Below are 7,654 nucleotides of genomic sequence, written 5' to 3'. Positions count from 1 at the left end.
GACAGTGGTGGGAAACTATGGGGGGGAAGGGAGATGGGATTAACGGTAGTAAATATCTGTCTGGGGACGGAGAAACACCTCTTATCAACAAGGGTGCCATAATGAAGCATATTTGTATACCTAACCCTTAACTGTACCCCAAAATATCATAATAAAAAATATTGATTAAAGAAAAATAAAAGAAGAAAGAATGTATTATGTTCCCATGCTTATTTTAGTATCTGTGTATATGGGTATATATAAAACATTACTCAATATTATGAGTTGTGAAACAGCTCATAGTGCCTGACATTGCAGTAAGAAGAGAGAGGCCCTCTTTCATCTGATTTTGTAATGTACCTTGCCTCGTGAATTTGATCACCAAGATGATTACATCAAATATCAATTAGTTATGCCCTGGCAAGTATCTCCAAGTGGTGTATTTAACTTTAGACTTCATAAGAATAGCAAACAATTAGTTAATACAAACTGAAATTGCATAATGGTGAGAGTTTGTTCCTCTAATTATCGAATGATTTGATAACTATTATACCCTACCCATTAACTCAGTAGATGAATCCCATATCCAGGAGTAAATAGTGTGTTGGTCTTTGTCTTTCAACAAATTGGTTTTGTTTCCTCCTTCCATCTTGTTTTCACTAAATTATGTAACAAATACTTATTAGGCATTGTTATGGGCTAAATTACGTCTCTCCAAAACACCTATGCTGAAGTCCTAAACCCTAGTACTTCAAAATGTGACTGTATTTGGAAATAAGATATTTTAAAAGGTATTTAAGGTTATATGAGTTATTTGGATGGACCCTAGTCCTATAAGGCTGTTGTCCTTATCAGAAGAGGATATTAGGACACAAACACAGGAAAGATCATGTGCAGACAAAGGGAGAACACACAAAGAAAGAGATTTCAGAATGAAAGCAACCCTGCTGATACCTTGATCATGGGCTTCTATCCTTCAGAACTGCGAGAAAAAAATCAAACTTCTGCTGTTTAAGCCACCTTATCCAGGATACTTTGTTATGACAGCCTTAGCAACTAATACAGATAACAACTATATGTTAGATATTAGATTATCCTTCATACACAGCTTCTCAAACTTTGGTATGCATAAGAATAATCTTTATGAGCCCCATTGTCAGAGAATCTGATTCAATAAGTTTAGAGTGGGGCCCAAGGATTTATATTTCCAATCAGCTTTCAGGTAATATTATGCTTCCAGCAGGACCATACTTTGACTAGCATTGCCTTTGTAAATACAAATGCCTTTCAGAAGGGCAATATATTAAACTTCACCAGTATTTTACTCACTGATTGTTCATTTTCTAGAAATTTTGTAATCCCATTGTTAAAGACAACCATACTTAAAATTGGCAATGGTGGGTGTATTTACATCACAGAAATTGGCAAATACTATGGAGCAGGCCTTCATTCTTGGAAAGTCAGTTTCTGAACATTTACTAGTACATTACTGCATGAAATTAAATGTTTATTAGATTGCTTTTAAAAAGATATGGAAGGTGAGGAAAAGTTAAGGGCATGGGACGATAGGGAATCCCCTAAGGTGAGAAAAATATAGAGAGTGGAGTTACTTTAAAGAACTATTAGCACTTTCATCATTGGACTAATAATTCTTTTTTTTTTTTTTTTGAGTTGGCGTGTCACTCTGTCACTCAGACTGGAGGGCAGTGGCATGCTCTTGGCCACCACAGCCTCAACCTGCTGGGCTCAGGTGATCCTTTCACCTCAGCCTTCCAAGTAACTGGAACTACAGGTGTGTGCCACCACGCCCAGCTAATTTTTTAAAAAAATTTATTGTAGAGATGAGGTCTCACCAAAGTTGCCCAGGCTGGTCTCGAATCCATGGGCTCAGGCAATCCTCTCACCTCAACCTCCCAAAGTGCTGGGATTATAAGCGTGAGCCACTGTGCCCGGCTGGACTAATAATTCTAATAGCCCCCTTTTAGCCTGATGGGTCAGAAAAAAGTAGACAGCTGGAATTTGAATCACTACTCTGGTGTTGACTGGCTGTTTGTGTGTGTTATTTAGTCTCTAGAGCATAATATTTCTTTTTTATGTAAGTTATATTTGAATAGGATTATTTGAACTGCATTTTTACAAGCTCAGTAGTCTAATGAAGTGCCCAATGCCATACCTCAAATTCCCACTCATCTTAAATGATTTTCTTTTAAGATGCTAAAGTTTTAGGGTCATAATTGTGTAAATGTCTGGGTTGATGGGTGCATAGGCTTGTTCTAATTATGTCTCGAGTGGTTGCAAGGATTAAATGAGATCATGTATTAATAGAAGTTTACAAACTCCACTGAGTTACACAAGTGCAAGATCAAATAAATACCAGTTTGTGATTTGGGAGTTTTGGCTACAGGGCTGATTGGGAAAATTTAGAAGTAGTGATTTCTATATTATTATATTGGTTAGTATGACTGTTCTTGACTTATCTTCCTATTCCTGCAAGACATGGAGAAGTGAACTTAAATGAGTTAATTTAGCAGAAAAGTTCTATAGAAATTTATTCTTCATAGACTGTAAATATGCCCACATTCATGTCTCATTATTTGCATTAATTTCTTTATTATTCATTTTTCAACAAGTATTTATTGAGTTTCTACTGTGTGGCTGCCTTAAGTTAGGTGCTGAGGGTGGAAAGTGAATAAGGTAAATATAGTTCCTGTTCAAAGGTGCTTGCAAGTCTAGAGAGGGTGAGGATTAAATACCATTTGAAAAAAATTGCAGTATTTTGTTGGAAAAACACTTGTATTGTCTTTTAGGATATTCCATGCTTGTTTTTCTCCCCTAAAATATTGTTTCTTGAAAAGAATACTGTTATTTGGAGTGAAATGATAAGATGATAAGATTTGGGTTTGTAGTATGACACAGAATAATTTTATATATACTAATCGTAGTAACTGTGTAGGTACCACAATTATTCTTGTTTAAGTATAAACTGAGAAGCATCTTTTTATTCAAAGACTTAACAAACTAAGCCTCTCTTTTCGCATGTCTGGGAGAGTGAAAATAACAGCAATTACCTGAAAAATAAAGACTTCCAAAGAATCCAGCCAGAACATCTGAGCACTTGAATCATTCTGTTCTGAATAACGTATGTTTTTAACAGTATGTAGCCTATTTATTAAGACAGATACAATTAAAATACCATAAATCAACAAACACAAAACCAGGCCCCAGGTCTGTATTAAATCATGTTTTTCATTTTCTGTATTCTGATCCTTTGACATCTCAGGTCCTTATTGACCTTCGAGGGCTTGTTAATTCCTAGAAATAGCAGATGACTTGCCTATGAACACATCTTTGATATGCAAACCAGACAATTCAGAGCACATACTCTGTACTGCCTCCTTTATCTGGTTCTTATGCTCTAGGAGGCAATATTTTTCTGTCCTAATCATTCCAGGGTTCAGTACCAGACAACTAGGAACTAACCCCACAGAGCTCCCCCAAATATTCAAACTGACCGAATTAAAACTGCTTGCTCTGTCTCCGTCATTTCTTCCCACAAAAAAATACAATAAAGGCTTACATGCATGCTTCTTTCTCTCTTGCTTCTTCTGCCTCCTAACTGAGCCAGGTATTTTCTGTGCAACCCTGCATGACATGTATTAATTAGGGAATTCAGAGAAACACAACCGATAGGATATACACATACAGTATTGGCTCACACAATTATGGAGGCTGAGAAATTCCACAATCTGCTGTATGCAAGCTGGAGATCTAGGAAAGATCTAGGGAATGTGTAGTGTGAAGGCCTGAGGGCCAGATGGTCAATGGTGTGGATGATTCCAGTTTGAGTCTGAAGACCTGAGAGCCAGGATCTCTGAGGGCAATAGAGATAGATGTCCCAGTTCAAATAGTCAGTAGAGGGAGCACAAATTCTACCTTCCTCCTCCTTTTTGTTCTATTCAGGCACACAACAGATTGGATGATACCCACCCACATTGGGGAAGGCCATCTGTTTACTTGGTTCACCAATTCAAATGCTAATCTCTTCCAGAAACACCCTCACAGACACACCAAAAATAATGTTTGATCAGCTATCTGGGCAAACTGTGGCTCAGTCAAGTTGACACAGAAATTTAACTCTTGTATGTGGTATGCCCCCATCCTCTTGGGAACTGTGAATAGCAAACTATTTTCAATGCAGTTTGTCTCCTGATCTGTTAGCCTCATCATACCTGAATAAAGACCAAATCTTAGGTATATTTCAAAACAAAGTCACGTGGATGGAATGGTTGTAGGAGAGAGTTGGAAGCCTGAGTGAGTTAGGAACACTTTTAGTCAAGTAGTGAGAATGAATAGAGAATGATCAATCTAATAGAAACTATCTGGTAACAAAATGGAGGTGACAGAGAAGAAAAATACCTGTGACAGTAAATGACCATCCAAATGAAAACCAGGTCTATTCAAATGTCCATCTAAGGCCCATATCTGATAGTTGCAAAAATCTTCAACTTGACTATTGCTCAGTCAAATCTTGAGGAAAGGACTGTTTTCCCCCACTTCTGAAACCTAAGTGAAATAACAGATAATACAGATCGATCTAGAAAAATTTGATAACAGGTAGCCAGAATGTACAATGTAGAACTGCCTTTGGGAGTGCAGGTCATAGGACAGCAGTCAAATCTCCTGTACTGCTACACGCACCTGGTGTGTGACAGGCCCAGCATTGCGTCAGTGACATTCCTAGTGATAATATTTTTATACTATGAAGTAGGTGCAATAACTGCATCTTCCCCTACAGATGAAGAAACTGAGATAGAGAGAAATTAAACTTGCCTTGATATACACGTGTTGGTATATTGTAGACACTCAATGTGGTTGCAAGCATATTGATTCTAGACTCTGCTGTTTCCTCCTTCTTTCTACTCCTAGAGGATGCTCACATTTTAGATGCCAACATCTTTTGTGCAAAGTTATCTTTGCTCCTTTTGTGTTCTATCGGACAAGAGGCGTTCTTATGCTATAGCCTGCATAAGTTAGTAATGACTTAGACAGATTGCAGTTTATTTGTCTCATACAACAAAAATTCTGGGAAAAGACTATATAATATTATTCAATGGTATTTTGAAGAACCCTGTCTTTTTCCATATTTCCAGGCTACTAGGCTTAGTGTGGCATTTTCCCTCATGTATACTGTCTTGCAGTTGCACAATGGTTACTGTACTTCTTGGCTGTTATTCACATTCTTGAGAAGATGGGGAAGGGCAAAAGGGCTAGTAGCTAAGGGATATATCTTAGAGAGATTTTGCTTCTGTTCAGCCAGCAATAATCTCTCCACAGATTTCTGCCTTAATCTCATTGATCTATGCATACACCTGTAGGCACAGGGGTCTGGGAAATCAAGCATTTTTAGCTGGTTGCATGGAGAGTCTACCGGTAATAAAGAAAAGAGTATTGACAATGGGTAGGCATCTGGCAGTGTCTACATATAATGCTTAACACAATGTATTCTAATTAAGTAAGCCAGTTTATTTCTCCTCGTAGACTAGGTCTGTGTCATATCTACGCATCTCTCCTCATTACACTTTTTATGCCTAACATAGTGCAGAACAATAGAAGTTTACTGAATGAATAACAGTGGTCCTTTAAGACCACAGGCATTAGTTGTTGTTTTATCTAAAGCTGAGTTTTGAAACTCTTAACTCAAATCTCATTGTGAATCATTTTATACAGTACTGAATGTCCTTTCAGAGATTTAAAAAAACCCACAATGCCTGGAAAAAATTATATGATCACTGAATTAGAACTGCCAAAAGTACTCAGACGCTTCTCCAAAATGAATATACTCTGAATTAGTCTTTTAGAAAAGACCGCAAATGAAACAAACGGTGTACAGGCTGAGACAGGTGGGAGATTGTGGAAACTATCAAGCAGTTTCTTTAGTTGATACCTTTGCAATTTTGTGATTCATGAGTAAACATGGTTGTTAGGGTAGAGCATGGGATGATCTATGTTTCCCTGGGAGTTAGGTTTACATAGACTTTGCCTAAAATAAGAACAATTTGATTTCTCATTATTCTTAAGCTGTTAGGATAAAAGTTTTCAAAAAGGTGATTCACCTGAAGAGAATAATGTTGGTTGTTGGCAATATTATCAAAAGTCTAGTTTTCAGCTAAATACTTCAACATGGAAATGACAACATATAATCCAAGCCTTAGTAGTGGACTTGATATTCTTTAAGGAAAGCTGAACTGTATCCAAGTGACATCAAATCTAGAAGAAAACTCTAGGTGTTTAATGTGTCAGCTACTTCTACCCCATCATCTTCTCCAGCCCACCAGAGTTGACTTTGTGCTAGGAAACTTTTGTCTATACATACACATATATCTGTAACAGGGGAATGTTTCCTATAGCAGGAGTCCCCACCTTCTTGGCCACCAACTGGTACTATCTGTGGCCTGTTCAAAACTGGGTGAGCAGCGGGCAAGTGAGCAAAGTTTCTTTTGTATTTATGGCAGCTCCCCATCACTTACGTGCATTACTGCCTGAGCTCCGCCTTCTGTCAGGTAAGTGGCAGCATTAGATACTCATAGGAGCACGAATCCTATCATGAACTGCGTGTGTGAGGGGTCTAGTTGAGAATCTAATGTCTGATGTCTGAGGTGGAGCTGAGATGGTGATGCTAGCTAGCACTGGGGAATGACTGCAAACGCAGATTAACCTTAGCAATGAGGTTTGACTGCACATCTCCCTCCACCCTCATCTGTAGAAAAATTATCTTCCATGAAACCAATCGCTAATGCCAAAAAGGCTGGAGACCACCGCCCTATGCCACTTTTATATGGTCTCACTTACATTGAAAGGATGAGTTTATTTCCATGACCACCTCATTAATTTTCTAATCATCATGCAAATTGTGTAAAATATCTAATGTTAGGTGATAAAAACTAGTCAGAGGCATGTGTTCACACTTAATGTTAATAATTAACACCTTGTGTCCATAAATTGTTTCTTGTAATCAATCTGATTACTTTTCCCATCAGAGGCCAAAGACCTGCTACACACTTTGGGCTGAAATCTTTTCTCTTGCAGATCAAACACTGAAGACAGGTAGCTATCTCATTATTTAGCTATCGTAGTTCAAGTTCCCTTTTGTGAGTTGCTGTATTGATGTGTTTGGGAGCTGAGTTGGATGTAACTCCTACCAATTCACTCTGCCTTGTCCTCTGGGAATCTGACTTTTCTGCATGGCATCGACCATGCTTTCCTTGGTTACAATGGTGGTGCTAGATAGATAGGTAGCACTTGCAAGAGAACCAATGGGGAGTAGAGAGAGGTTGGTGTATTTGTTCCCCCGATTCTTTCCCTCCCTAGCCACGGGTTGGTGGGTGTTTGCTTCTTCTTTCCTAGAGACACAGCTTTTGCCATGCTCTAACAATGGATTTCCCCCCTTTTCCCTTGTGCTATTTAGGCTTTAGATAGAGATGTCAATCACACCTACTCTTGTGAGCTTCAGGTTGCATCATTATTTCTTGTCACTCTCTTTTAGCCCTGTCCTTAGCGTTATGAGCAGCCTTCCATTCAATTCTGCAGCCCATAGTTTGATGTGTGTCATTGGCTTCCTCCTACAACTCCAATTGATAAAAGGTTCCCTATGTCACCAACCTTAAGCTTCCAGGAT

Source organism: Carlito syrichta, unplaced genomic scaffold, assembly GCF_000164805.1.
Source record: "Carlito syrichta isolate Samal-C Ts95f unplaced genomic scaffold, Tarsius_syrichta-2.0.1 Scaffold309784, whole genome shotgun sequence".
In the NCBI taxonomy this organism is placed as follows: domain Eukaryota; kingdom Metazoa; phylum Chordata; class Mammalia; order Primates; family Tarsiidae; genus Carlito; species Carlito syrichta.
Note: the sequence above shows the minus strand (reverse complement) of the source record.